Genomic DNA, 15,208 nt, shown 5'->3' on the forward strand with positions numbered 1-15,208 from the left:
AAACAAACACAACGGAAATATATTCTTTTGCCCATAGGTCATTTAAGTGAATACAAAAAAAATAAACAAATGTGACGACATTTGATAATTTGTTGCTTTTAGAGTTAGTGTTCTCTCTGTTTTGCAGCACGTCAACCCCTTTTTTTTTTGTTTGGTTAATTTATGCTGGGATATAACGCCTACTTTCTATACGGTTTATTGATGCAAGCTGTTGGGTATTTAGTTTTCCCCCACCGCTAGAACTGTGATACTAGGGTCGAAAAGTGGGATTGAAAAAGTCAGTGTATCAGAGGAGGAGCCCTGTGACGCTGAAAAAGATGCTTGTGTAACTCCGTTGGCATTCCCGGCAGGGTTCCTCAGGCAGTTAGCAATGAACTAACACCTTATTAAAGAGAGAAGATAAAGCCTGGGAGAGTGGACCTCCTAGAACTGCACAGAACCAACATTACACCGCAATCAACCAGATCATTACAGGAATGATTTGGGAATAGTTACTTCTCTTCCACTGCAAGAACTGTGACCCTAGGATTGGAAAGGAGGGACTGAAAACGTCAGTGCTTCAAAGGAAGAACCCTCTTACTCTGCAAAAAATGCCTGCGCAGCCCTGTTGGCATTCTCGGCAGGGTGCCTAAGGCTAATTTATTGATTAGAAATGAACTTGCTAATCAGCAATAAACAAACCTCTTCTCAAAGAGAGAAGGTAAAACCTGGGAGGTTTGACCTCCTAGAACTGCACAGAGCCAACATTACACCACAATCGACAGGGACCAGATCATTACAAGGATGCTCTAATCTTTGTTGATTTTGGGGGCCACGGCTAAAAGTCACAAGGCTTGAAACAAGTTGTTATTTAACCCATAGTTGAGTTGAAAATATAGGTTTCTATCATTCTGAATGGCATCTGTTTTTTATTGAGAATTAACACGAGGAGAATGAGGAAGAGGCAATGAAAAGTTAACCAAAACGTGAATAATCCCGATTCAAAAATCCCACAAAAACTTGCAAAATTATCCGATCTTTCTGAAAATTTGCAGTATTTATTCATTAATAAATTACAATATTTATTTATTTATAGCGTTTTTGCTATTACTGTCTTGTTATTTTAACTTATGGGTTGGGCAAAAATCTATACACATTCTGAAAATGACAAATATATGACTAACCAGATTTAGATAATGAACCGATCTGACCTGCTCGAACTGGTTTTTAAAACAATTTTTATGTTCCATTTTACCCCAAGTAAGGCACAGTGCCACTTTGATATAGGGGGCTACTGTCCGGGACATAAGTTGCAGGGAACTATGTAGGGAGTTAAGCAGCGAGATGTCTGTTCACGTCACATTCGAACTTCTGCATATCAGTACAGTTGGGAAAGCAGAATCCCGGAAGGGAGTTCCAAAGTCTATCAGTTCTGGGGAAGAAACTATTAGAGTGGAAATAACGATAAAAAAAGGATAGGCTCGCAACGTCTCTTCTGTGGGAGAGAGGTTGCAGGGAAGAAAAAAGGGCACCCCCCCACTAAGCCACGAAGTCTATTTTGTACTCTGTCAAGGTAGGATAGGCTGTTTTTAGCAGCTCATGCCCAGATATGACAGCAGTATTCCATCCTTGGACGTACTTGGCTTTTATATAGATAGAGAATTGCATCAGTAGTGAGATATCTTCTGGAGCGGTAGAAGGATCTCACCATCTTTCCAGCGACCTTGGCAACAGACTTGATGTACGTGTTCCATTTCAGATCAGGAGTAAAGGTCAAGCCCAGAAGCTTGTCAAAACATGGGGCTTCTCCTAGACGAGAGCCATCCATTTCAATTGATGCCAGATGGGGATCAGAGTATTATGTATCTTTTTACTATAATTCAGCCGATGCATTCTCTTGCCTTCAGCTGTTCATTTATGTGTATCTGATTATATGTGAATGTAATAATCTGGTGTGAAATTAGACAAGCCTATGAACACAGGACATTGTGACGAATACCTTAACTCTTCAAACGCCTATTCCGATGCCTCCGTTCAGTCTCGAAAGGCAAAGGATACCTCGAGTAGGGGCAGCTGCGCGTATAATTGTGTGTGGCAAGGGTTGCGCAATCTCCAACCACACCTCTCCTGAATCGGCAATGCTTGAGTCTAGTGGCAAGGAGAAGTCCAGGAGAACTGAAAACAATGCTGAGATAAGCGGAGAGCATGTACAGCACCTGGAAGTCCCAAATGATCACCCATTTGGTACTGGCCAGGTTCATCGTTGCTTAACTTCTGAATCAGTGTGTGTCAAACGTGATTAAGGCCTATTCCAGGCAACTGAAATCCTGTTTGAGCCTGAGCCAATAGTTATGGGAATCCGTTACGCAAAATGCAAAAGTACCGAGCAACTTTTCCAATGTTACAACCACTGATCATCAGATTAGTTTTCAGTGATCTCAGCCGTGGAATTTTTTCTCATCACTAAAGTTAATAAACTTTAGGACATTGTCGAGATGGCGTCTTCCCTGTTGACTGAGGCATGGTCCTGTGCAGTTCTAGGAGGTTTACTTTCACAGGCTTTACCTTCTCTCTTTGAGAAGAGGCTAGTTAATCATCTAAGGGAATGCCGACGGGGCTGCTCAGACAGTTTTTGCAGGACAGAATGCTTTTCTAGGGTGCTGGCTTTTCTAAATCCCTCTTCCCGGCTCTTGTGTCACAGCATCCCGTCGATGGAGGGAAATAAATAATTTCTGTCATTGTAGTGTGAGAAAACAACTATCAATAATTTCTCCCACTCTTTATCTGTACCTAAACCTAAACATAGATCCCATGAACAAAGTCTCTATCTTATAACTGCATACCTGTGTAACTCTTTTCCGTTGTCCTGCTTTCCAACTGACTACAATATGGTAGTCTTCAAGTCCAATGCAAACAAGTTCTTGATGAACTGTCCTCTTAAGGAATCCAATTAATTTACCAAATTTCTACTAGTAACGATTACTACGATATTGTCCCGTTGACTACTGTACATCCATTAACACTTATCCTCGAGTAGACTACGGGCCTTGATAAATGGCGATTCCTATGTGAAAAAAAAAGCTCCATAAAAGAAGAAAGTTCGGTAAATTTATACAAACACCGTGACAGCGAATTAACCCTAACCCTAACCCTAACCCTAAACCCTAACCCTAACCCTAAACCCTAACCCTAACGCTGTCACGGTGTTTGTATAATAATACCGAAAGTTCTCCTAGTGCAGTTTGTGAAAAAGGAGTCGAGTGCGATTCAATATTTTTTTGGTATTTGTAAGTGGTTTGCTACCATTCATATTTCAAGTGGGGTGGGGGAGTCATTACATTTTTTTTTTTTTTGCAGGAATGATAATGAGTTCCTGGCAATTAATTCAAAGACTTTTACGAATGAGTCGCAAACAAACAAGGATGTTGGTATTTTGTACTAAGTATCAAGCTGAGACAAATTGGTCTCATTAAGAAAATATATCGGCATCGTATGTTAACAATGGAACGAGTGCAGTTCAATATAACCTGCTATTCAGTCAAATTATGAACACAATTTCTTTGAATAAATGATCGTAGATAAAAATCTATTATCACGGACCAAGGACTATAACTCATTTTTTTTTCTTCCAAGAATAACTCAACTGATTAATTATAAAGTTTTACACGAATCTCTAAAACTTTAAATGTTACTTTTCGATAATGAAGATTGATGAGTTAAAATATTTTTTCTAGAATTTGTATATTTTAATATTCTCAATCTAGACTTAATGTCAGCGTTAATAAAGAACCTTTTTCTTTTAACCTTTTTTTTGTATTGACAACCACAGGTAGAAAGTTTATATTTTGTTTAATCGACAATCTGACATATTCCTCGAAGCAAGATTAGCAAAATACTTTCGAACCCTATCTATCTATCTATCTATCTATCTATCTATCTATCTATAAAAGTGAACGTGTCTGTCTGTGTGTCTGCGTACTCTCCCTTCGCAATAACTCTATTAATTTTCAGTCTATAGACTCGAAATTTGATATACAGGGTACTGAGATTTGGGAAAATCCATCTGATCGGTTTTCGGCCAGAAATTTGGCTGTTAAGGGGTCAAATTCAACGATAAACACTTGACATTTTAGATATAGGTTCCTTGGACATGGATCTAACTTAATAACTCGATTTAAGCCCGAAACAATAAATTTTAAGTGGTCATAATAGGGGTCAAATTAAGAAAAAATGACCGTTTCTTTTTTTTTTTTTTTTTTGCTCAGCATACACCTCCAAACACCCGAGCAACGCCATGCTGAAATGCTAGTATATCTATAAAAGTGAACGTGTCTGTGTATCTGTGTGTCTGTGTGTGTGTGTCTCTCTCTGTCTGTGTACATTTTCCTTCACAATAACTCTGTCAATTTAAAATCTACAGACTCGAAATTTGATATACAGGGTACTGAGATTTGGGAAAATCTTTGTGATCGGTTTTCGGCCAGAAATTTGGCTGTTAAGGAGTCAAAGTTCAACGATTTGACCGTTGAGAACTCTACCAAACTCCTCCGACAATTTGGGGTTTAAACACTGGATTTGGTTTGGTTGTTTTTGTTTTACGGCATATCAACCCTTTTCAGGTTATTTAATGCCGAATCCAAAGATTTTGAAGAAAAATGTTTTTAATAGAATATATTTGTTGTTTTCACGTCGGTTTCTATTTAACCCATAGTTGGGACCCTAACAGGTACTACCACTCCGGATCAGAGTGGACCTGGGAGCAATGGTAATTAAAGGGTGGCTCCACAGTCCCCAAAGCCCACAAGCTGGGGCCTCACCACTGGATATAGTTTAAGGTCATATCCAGGACCCCCATTGAGGGACTTTTACCCTCTGCAGGGGGGCAGTCGGCGTATTCAAATGCCCCACCGACAGGGCCTTAAACACTTGAAATTTTAGATATAGGTTCCTTGGACATGGATCTAACTTAATAACTTGATTTGAGCCCAAAACAATAACTGTTAAAGGGTCATAATAGGGGTCAAAGTTAAAAAAAAATGACCGTTTTTGGGGTTGTTTTTTTTTGCTCAACATACACCTCCAAACACCCGGGCAACTCCGGGCACCCATGCTAGTATATCTATAAAAGTGAAATTTTCTGTGTCTGTGTGTGTACATTTCCCTATCAAACTACTCTGTCTATTTTGAGCCTACAGACTAAAGATTTGACATAAGGAGTATTGAGATTTGGAAAAATCTTTTTAAGCGATTTTCAGCCAGAAATTCGGCTGTCAAGTCGTCCAAGTTCAATGATTTAACCTTTGAAAACTCTACCAAACTCCTCCGCCAAATTTGCGTCTAAACGCTTGAAATTTTAGATGTAGGTTACTTGGACATGGATCAAACTTTTTAATTTGATTTGAGCCCAAAATAATAAATGGTAAGGGGCCAAAATTGGGGTCAGAGTTTAAAACATTTGACCTTTGCGGTCTCTACCAAATTACTCATCCAAATTTTGGTCTAAACATTTGAAATTTTACATAGAGCAAGATTTTAATCGGTTTTTTGTCCGAAAATTTGTCTGTCAAGGGTGTCCAAGCTCAAGAGATTTGACCTTTGTGGTCTCTAGCAAACTATTCAGCCAATTTTGTGTCTAAACATTTGAAATTTTACATAAAGGGTATTCAGACATGCAGCAAGCTTTTTAATTAGATTTTTCTTGAATTTTTGGCTGCCAAAAGGTCAAAGTTGAAAGAGTTGACATCTTCAGACTCTACCAAACTCCTCCGCCAATTTTGGGCCAAATCACTTGAAATTTTAGATGTTGGTTACCTAGACATGAGTCAAACTTATATATATATATATATATATATATATATATATATATATATATATATATATATATATATATATATATATACATAAAGTAATGAACAGTACATAGGGTCCGAGCAGAGCTGGGCTGAACTGCTAGTATATATATAAAAGGAACCAAGTTTCCCTAATAAACGTTAGGAATTTCTTTGGCGTCGAAATTAAACGCAATTTCTTCGGCAATATAATGTACTGGATTCGTCATTATTATGTAGTTTAAATTTAATTTAATTTTGATATTTATTTACTAAATTTTTTTTTCATAATTTTGAAACTGAAAACATCCATATTTTTTTAAATATGTTTATGTGTATTTTTGAACAAAACAATCTATAAAGTATTTTGCTTATATTATTATAAATATGTGATTTGAAAAAAAAAGCCATGTATATATTGTTTAAAATAAACAAAAACTGTTTATCATTTTAAAAAAAAGTTCTGCTTATATTGCTTATTTTTGAAAAAAAAAAAGACGTTCTGCTTATTTAAAGCTGTTTATATATTGTTTACAATATAATGTACTGGATTTGTCATTATTATGCAGTGTTTAGAGAAACGGCGATTTGAGAAATTTGTTTTCTTTTTATGTGATATAGAGTTCGAGGGTATTTTGCTATTCTTGCCTCGAGGAATATGCCGGATTGCCGGTTAACTCATGATATTAAAAAAAAAAATGTCCTGTTATTTTTTTGCTTGTTTGTTTTCAGCAAAGCATAACTCACTAAAACATGTTGTTGTCTAACCCAACGGTTTGTCTCTGATGTATCGTTATTTTCATGGAAAGTGTTCGACTGAGCTTCAATCTATGGTCCCCCCTCGCCAAACTTTCACAAGAAACACTCGTCTAGCTGTAAACACTATCAATAATTCCCCCCACTATTTATCTGTGCCTAAACCTAAACGTAGATTCCACGAACAGAGCTTCTTTCTTAGAACTGCACGCCTGTGGAATTGTCTTCCGTTTTCCTGCTTTCCGGCTGACTACAATATGGTTGTGTTCAAGTCTAAAGTAAATAAGTTCTTGATGAGCCGTTCCATATAAGTTATCAAATTTACCAAATTTTCATTACTAATGATTACTATATTGTCCAATTTCTAATGTACACTCTTTAACCCTTATTCTTGAGTGGCCTCTTGGCCTTGATAATGTGGTGATGCCTATGTAAAAAAAAAAAAAACCCTAAGTACGGGTATACAATCAAGTTTATAGTTTGAACACGAAATAAATTTATATGCGTCTAATATTTACTTTTCCTCCTTGTGCTTTTCTTCTGTTATTTGTCTGCAAACATAATGTCTTGGGTGCATCTTCCACCTTAACTGATCCTGGATATCACCTTAAACTATATCCAGTGGTGAGGCCCCAGCTTTCGGGCTTTAGGGAGTGTGGCGTCACCCTTTAATTACCATTGCTCCCAGGTCCACTCTGACCCGGAGTGGTAGTACCTGTTAGGGTCCCAACTATGAGTTAAATAAAATCCGACTTGAAAAGAACAAATATATTCTATAAAATTTTTTTTTTTTTCAAAATCTTTGGATTCGGCATTAAATAAGCTGAAAAGTGTTGATATGCCGTAAAACAAAAACAACCAAACCAAATCCACCTTATCGTTTTCAGTCCACTTGACGACGTCACTTTTGCATTCTTTTATGAGAAAGGGAAGGTCCTCTCACGAAATTATCAAAGACGTTACACCATTCCGGATATTTTCATCAATATTTACCAGTAAGTTCTACATTTACTGATTTGTGAAAGATCTCTTGAAAAATAAATAGATTTTGTGAAGATTCGTCACGCAAAAACTGTCTTCGATTATTTGCTTTCTTTTTCTTGTTACTTCCCGTCACCATTCCGGGTTTTCTGCATTGCTACCATCCTTCATAAACAAACACATACTTGTTCACCAACAATGCTTCAATCAAACTATCTCTATATTTTATACTACAGACGATTGGTGCTTTGTGTTACTCATTTGTAATTTTATTGTCCTATATATATATATATATATATATATATATATATATATATATATATATATATACATGCGATAGTTAAATTAATATAAGCAGTAGTTATTTAAAGTGATTTAATAATAAAAATTTTCATTTACTAAACTGGTGCTACCAGATCAGGCTGTCTGAAGATATTGGCTTCCTGAGACGAAATGCATCTAACATGTATGCTTTTTGTTTTTCTACTTCTTTTTGCAAAACTTAAATATGTTCTGCAAAACCAAAAACAAAAACAACAACCCACCTTTTTCCCCTTTTCCTTCTTTCCATTTCCCCTTTCTCTTTCTATCTCCCCTACTTCCTGACTGGTTTCCTAACTTAAAATGTAACAAAGATTAATACTGTAGCCCTTTTCCCTCTCCCATTGCAAAACTTATTCATGTTCTGCAAGGCAGGCAACAAAAACGATAAAACTCACTATAAAACAACCAAAACCAAACACAAAAAAAAACTAGCGATTGAAGATACAAAGAGCTTGAAGAATAGAAAGCTTTTAATAAAATAATTCGATGCAACATGAATATTATTTCCAAAATAACTGAATGCGGCATTAAATAACCCGAAAACGGTTGATATGCCGTAAAACAAAACAACCAAACCATTTACTAAAGCGATTAAAAAAATTAAACTAACATCGCTTGCTAGAAAGAAAAATACGACAAGGCATAATAAGCAAGAAGAAACACTTGCTTTCTCTCTTCCATTAGCGACGCCACATTTTTTAAACTGTTTTTAAATTTAAAGATTGTTTTGATACCGTAGACAAGACGTTTCGCTTTTGTGATTAAATGTACTTGTTTACCTTTAGGAGGACTGAGTTGATTTTCAGCAGGTTGTCAACCACTTCTAAATTAAAGAGGGGGGGATAGTTTATTAACTTAATAAACGACCCCCTCTCTTTGTCTTTCTCTCTCTCTCTCACACACACGGACCATGGCTCAGGCGAATTGATTTCTTCTTTATTTTGATTTCATTATGGTCTTATTTAAACGATAAATAAGTTGTATCGTAATTGCTAAGATGTGTTTAACTATTTACAGGAATAAATGTGAAATTGTTTTTGTCTCGTGTTTACAACAGACTTATAAATGAAATGTTTATTATCCCGAATGTTTCTTTCAAGTATTTCAATTAATCAATTTCGTGAAGAGAAAGTAAGCTGCCAGAGTCATTTAGTAAAATATAATAATGTATCAAACGATGTGAGCATACACACGCTTGAAAATACTATCTAAAAAGTAGCACGGTAACATTAGTGCATAATCATCTAAAAAATTCATTGAATCGTTTTCGCTTTTATTTGATTGGATAAACGGTTCGGCGTATCTTGAGTCTTTTTTTGACCGGAAACGCTCGTAAACGTCCATATTTCTCCCGGTATCAAAAATGCACAAGTATCGAAAATTCTTTCTGAAGACTTCTTATGATTTATTTTAATTGGAATTCATTATTGAGATGAGTATTATTTATATTAATTTATTTATTCTCATCTTTATTAGTTGTTGTTTCACGACGTTTCGGCCAACTATTCCTCTGGCCTTCGTCAGGTGGTAACCGCGACGGATAGGAACTTCGAATCTCCTAACTTCATTCTCAGCAATCACTGCTATCCGTAGTTGTTGTCATCCCACCACGTTTTTTGGCCAAGTAAGCCTCTGGCCGGCTTTGGGTAGGATTGAAACCGCTATCTTCAGATAATTCTCACCTGGAACCGTAGAGATTCAACGTCTCTATTAACTATGCCACGGACCCCGAAGGGCGAGGTTGAATTTTTTTTTTTTTTATCCATGTTTATCTATTATATGATCTTCCATGGTCGGGTCCGTACCGAATAGTATATATATTATTTTAATTGATATTCCGGGTTTGTATTACTGTACAAATAGATTCGAAAAAGTTGTCAAAAAACAAATATATAACAAATAAATGTTATCAAAGGCAAGATAAGTTACTTTTCTACCAAACTGGATATATTTTTCGTGTTTTTATTCAATGTAACATGTTTATTCAGCTCGAAAACCATACAGTGTTTACCGATGTATTGGAACATTCAAGATGGAGTCTGATTCTCTCTTTAATACGGTAAGTTTGGGAAAAGATGTTATAAATAAAAAACCGGATAAAATACTGTTAAAAACTCGCTCAATATATGTTACCGTGACATAGGTTGACATATATTCGGCGGGTTTTTAATAGTATTTTGTATAGCTTTTTATTTATAACACCTTTTTCCAAACTTACGGTGTTAAAGAGGGTGTGAGACGCCATCTTGAATTTTCGAATACATCGGTAAACACTGTATGTTTTTCGAGCTGAATAAATATGTTACATTGAATAAAAACACAAAAAATATATCCAATTTGCCAGAAAAGTAACTTATCTTGCCTTTGATAACATTTATTTATTATATATTTGTTTTTTGACAACTTTTTAGAATCTATGTGTACAGTAATACAAACCCGATATTCCTTATTGAGATGAGGATTATTTATATTAATTTATTTATTCCGGACTATTATTCTCATCTTTATTAGTTGTTGTTTCACGACGTTTCGGGGACGTGACAAGAGGACAACAACTACGGATGGGAGTGATTGCTGAAAATGCAGTTAGGAGATTCGAAGTTCCTATCCGTCGATTTATTATCAACTAGCAGAGTGGGGGCACCCGGCTTTGCCGTCGTAAAATACGCTTAAATGTGTTATTTTAATCCATGCAGATTTCGTAATATATATATATATATATATATATATATATATATATATATGAGCAAACAGTTAATGAAATATGTTAAAAAACACTTTGAAATGAGTTAAAAACATATGTAATCTGAAAAGGAAACACTAGATAAATGGATAGTCCTTAATCCGCAGAGTTTCGAAGAAATACTCTCCTTCTCATCAGAGGGTAGGAATTAGCAAAATGCAGGATCGGATTTTGCATGCAGAAGTATTTGATGAAACAACAAATAAGTCAAAGGTCTTATTTATAAGCTCTATTTCCTATTTGGTATTATCGAGCTTTTATATCTGGCTGAGATAATTGTATAAATATTAATTCTTTAATATTAATAATTTACTTTAATTTTACCATCTTGGATCATTTTGGTAAATTCAATTGTAATTTTCATTTTTATATATATATATATATATATATATATATATAATGTCTTACCTTTTCGAGGGAAGGTGTATTTTCCAAAGTTAATTCATTGTAAAAAAGTCCTTTTATACCCAAATTGGCAGGAGTATCAAACCAGTTGACATGACGAAAGCATAACAATCTATGCCCGTCTTTACGTCTTGTCAGTCCTTCTCAATAAATGAGATTTTACATTGCGAACGGGACTTAACATCCAAAGGTAAGAAAAACGATTAATCTTAAGCTCTGCCAAGATTTCACGAAGTTGAGACTTGAAAAAAAAAAAAAAATGGATGTAAAAAACAGATGCAGTTTAGCTGTAAGTTCGGCAATCAATGTGATGTACGTAATCACGTTAAGCACGGAATAAAAGTTCTTAAATAGAAACATAATTAAGGGTTTTCGGCTAATTATATTGTTTGATGAGGAATTTTTCTTTCGGTAAACGTTGTTGTTGGGTAATGGAGAAGATGCTAAAACACGCATTAATAATAAAAAAAAAAAAAAGTCGGCAACCATCTTGTTTCCGAAGGCTAGATCACGTATAACTTTTGGTGTAAGCAAAAAAAAAAAAAAAAAAAAAAAAAAAAATGGTAGCTATACAGAGAAAGTACCGTGCTATAAATATTTTAATAGTATTTTTAAATTCAAGTTTTACGGTATCTTTTATTGGTGCTAATGCAGAGAGTAATCCGCGCTATGTTTTAAATCGTATTTCCAAGTTTAATTAAAGTTTTATGATATGTTTTTTATTCAATTGTAAGGTTGAAGTACAGAATAGGTACAAAAACACCCTCGCCTCCCCATGTTAAGAATGGCTTTTTAAATAATAACGTTATTATTCATATCCGGATCACTCTCTGCACTAGTACCCTATTTTTTTTTTAAATCGTATTTCCAAGTTTAATTAAAGTTTTATGTTTTTTTTTTTATTTAATTGTAAGGTTTAAGTACAGAATAGGTACAAAACACCCTCCTCACCTCATGTTAAGAATGGCTTTTTTTAAATAATAACGCTATTATTTCAGCACGGATCACTCTCTGCGTGAGTACCCTTTTATTAAACTGTTAGGTGAAAGTACAAAATATTTACCATACGCCCTCCTCTTACCAATAATATGTTTCTAAATAATAACGTTATTATTTCAGCACAACGTCTAGATACAATAACTATCAACAATTTCCCCCATTCTTTGTGCATAAATCTAAACGCAAATTCCACAAAAAAAAAAAGCCTCTTTAATAGAATTGCCCGCCTGTGGAATTCTATTCCACTGGTCTGCTTTCCAGCTCACTGTAACTGGGTCTCTTTGAACTTGTGGGCCGGCGCTGAGTCCTGCTATCACACTCAGGGGATCATCATCATATCTTGTCGCTCCATCTCTTCAACCAGCGGCGTGCGGTTTCATTACCAACGCTGAGGTCTTCGTCCGTGCAGTTGGGCCCCAGTGGGCAAGATGTTAAAATGTGCTCGATGGTCTGGACTTGGCCACCACAGGGGCATTCAGCAGTTGTAGAGTAACCCCACATGATCAGGTTGTCGCCAGTTTTTGCAACTTTTGCCCTTGCCCTATTCAAAGTGACCCACTCAGGGGCTGACAGCAGCCAACTGATTGAACCGGGGGGGGGGGGTCACCAAACTCTTCAGCACATCCAGGTACACTTTGGTGTTCACTTTCAAGCCGACTTCGAGGATGAGAGGTGGCATGATGTGGCCCTCATTTGAAAGCATAATAAAAACCATAACCGTGGATGGAAACTTTATTTTTATCGCCCTGAGCACGTCCTCAAGCATTGAACCGTCCGGATTTGCATTTTGAGGGTGCTGGCGATGGTTCTGTTGTCATAAGTTGGATCGGTAGTGAGCACGAGTTGTACAGCGGAGCATATCTGATCTCGCTCGTTGAACATTGCGTCACTTTCAGACATAATAGAAGGCTCCTATCGCGCTATGGATTTGTACACATCTGGCCAACTAGTAGATGGTCTTCAAAAAAAAAGAAAAGAAAAAAAAAAAAGAAAAAAGAAAAAAAAGAAAAAAAAAAAAAAGAAAAAAGAAAAAAAAAAAAGAAAAAAAAAAAAGAAAAAAAAAAAGAAAAAAAAAAAAGAAAAAAAAAAAAGAAAAAAAAAAAAAGAAAAAAAAAAAGAAAAAAAAAGAAAAAAAAAAGAAAAAAAAAAAAGAAAAAAGAAAAAAAAAAAAAGAAAAAAAAAAAGGAAAAAAGAAAAAAAAAAAAGAAAAAAAAAAAAGAAAAAAGAAAAAAAAAAAGAAAAAAAAGAAAAAAAAAAGAAAAAAGAAAAAAAGAAACGAGAAAAGAAGAAAAAAGAAAAAAAGAAACGAGAAAAGAAGAAAAAAGAAAAAAAGAAACAAGAAAAAAAAAGAAAATTGGTTTTCATGAAATGGAGATGGAAACATGTCTTTTCTAAAGCGACAATTTTATCGTTCACCCTGTAGTTATGTCGAGGAGGTACTAGTGCAGTAAGTTCGTTGGAGCACATTCCACTGAAGTACATGCAAAACAAACACAAGGATGTGGCAATGGGGCAAGGGCTGATGCTTGGTGAATAGTAATAGATCTATCAGATCAAAGATTCTTTTTTTGAACGATGTCTAAGAAGGAGAGAGTAGATGGCAAACCAGCCCACAGGTGACAACAATACTCCATACATGTGCGAATGGAATTTAGGTAAAAATGGCAGGAGTAAAAATGGTGACAGAAAAAATGTCAAGGAAAAACTGGCAACCATAAAAATAGCAAAAGTGGATAAGTAGGTTAAAATGGCAATGGTAAAAATGGAAACGGTAAAAATGGAAGCGGTAAAAATTGCAGCGGTAAAATAGATATTAGATAAACATATCAGTGGTAAAAATGGCAATGGTAAAAATTACAACTGTAAAAATTGCAGCGGTAAAAAAGGAAAAGTTGATGGTAATCTCCAAAAATACCGTTAGGGCTTACAACATGGCCGCCAGAAGAATCACGTGATCCGGTTGATCCAAAACATGAATCGTGCAAATGGAAAACGCAGCCTTGAAGGCAAACTTTGACAAACAATCACAATTTGTTTGTATTTAATTTTTTGTTGATATAATGTTGTTATAAAAATAGGCAAACTTTGAGAAACAATCTTAGGTTGTTTTTAGTTAAAACAGTGTTTATAAAAAGTATTTTATTCAGAACAAACAAGTGGTCGACTAGGTGTATCAGAATTTTAGGCGGAATTTTTGACACCCCCAACAAAAAACTGCGAATAAAATATATAAAACTCGTAATTTCTGTTTTTAAAGTGGGTTGTCAATTTTTTTTATGAAATATACTTCCAAAATAAACTATTACAGTCGTTTAAAACATAATAGAAGTATTATTTTTTATTTTTTAAAAACAATGTTTACAAAATGTCTACGCACGTTCGTTTAAATATAAACTGTTTTTTTTTACATCATATTTTTATAACATTACATCTTAAAAAAAATGAACACCTTGTTTTAAATACCATTTTTATGAAAAACTCTGAATAAAATATTTTTTATAAACACTGTTTTAAAAAACAAACAAACTGTGATTGTTTCTCAACAAAAAATTAAATGACCGTTCTAAATAAATTATTTATTATTATGATATTGAAAAACTGTTTTTGTACTTAATTATTATGCTTGTTTGTCAAAGTTTGCTTTAAATTTGCGTTTTCCGGTTTCGTAATACGGCGATTCATGTTTTGGATCAACCGGATCACGTGACTCTTCTGGCGACCATGTTGTAAGCCCTAACGGTATTTTTGGAGATTACCAAAAAATCATAGATGAATATCTTAGAATGGTTTTATCAAAATCTTGATACAGTACATAATGGAAAAACATAAAGTTTGTCAAATTAAAAAGAACTTTCAGCTAAAGCTTCTCCCTTCCATGAGATTTTACTTTTTAGGCGATTACGCTTGAACGCACTAAAAAACCCGAGGAAAACAATTATAGGTTAAAGAGGAACAGTGCACTTGATGGTGGCTTCCGGTATTGAAATAATTAAGTGACATTAAGCGGTGTTTATCGGAAACAGTTCCTCGTCATTTTTGTAGACTTAGACTTCGGTTTTTTTTTTTTTTTTTTTTTTTTTTTTGAACGCTTAGGCATCAATAATGCAGTCGAATAAAAACAATTTATTGGATTCATTATTTTTATGATGTTTAATATATTTAATTTTTTTTTTTTACATTTCTATTTCTAAAA

General features: G+C 34.7%; 1 protein-coding gene across 2 annotated transcripts in view; it reads right to left on the bottom strand.

The window, feature by feature from the left end:
* LOC145279984 (ankyrin repeat and fibronectin type-III domain-containing protein 1-like) overlaps positions 1-15,208 on the bottom strand; it is a 529,276-nt gene that overhangs the window by 166,439 nt on the left and 347,629 nt on the right. The gene's annotated exons all lie outside the window — the stretch shown is intronic.

Source organism: Euprymna scolopes, chromosome 7 (assembly GCF_053919585.1).
Source record: "Euprymna scolopes isolate OS-2025 chromosome 7, ASM5391958v1, whole genome shotgun sequence".
In the NCBI taxonomy this organism is placed as follows: Eukaryota; Metazoa; Mollusca; class Cephalopoda; order Sepiida; family Sepiolidae; genus Euprymna; species Euprymna scolopes.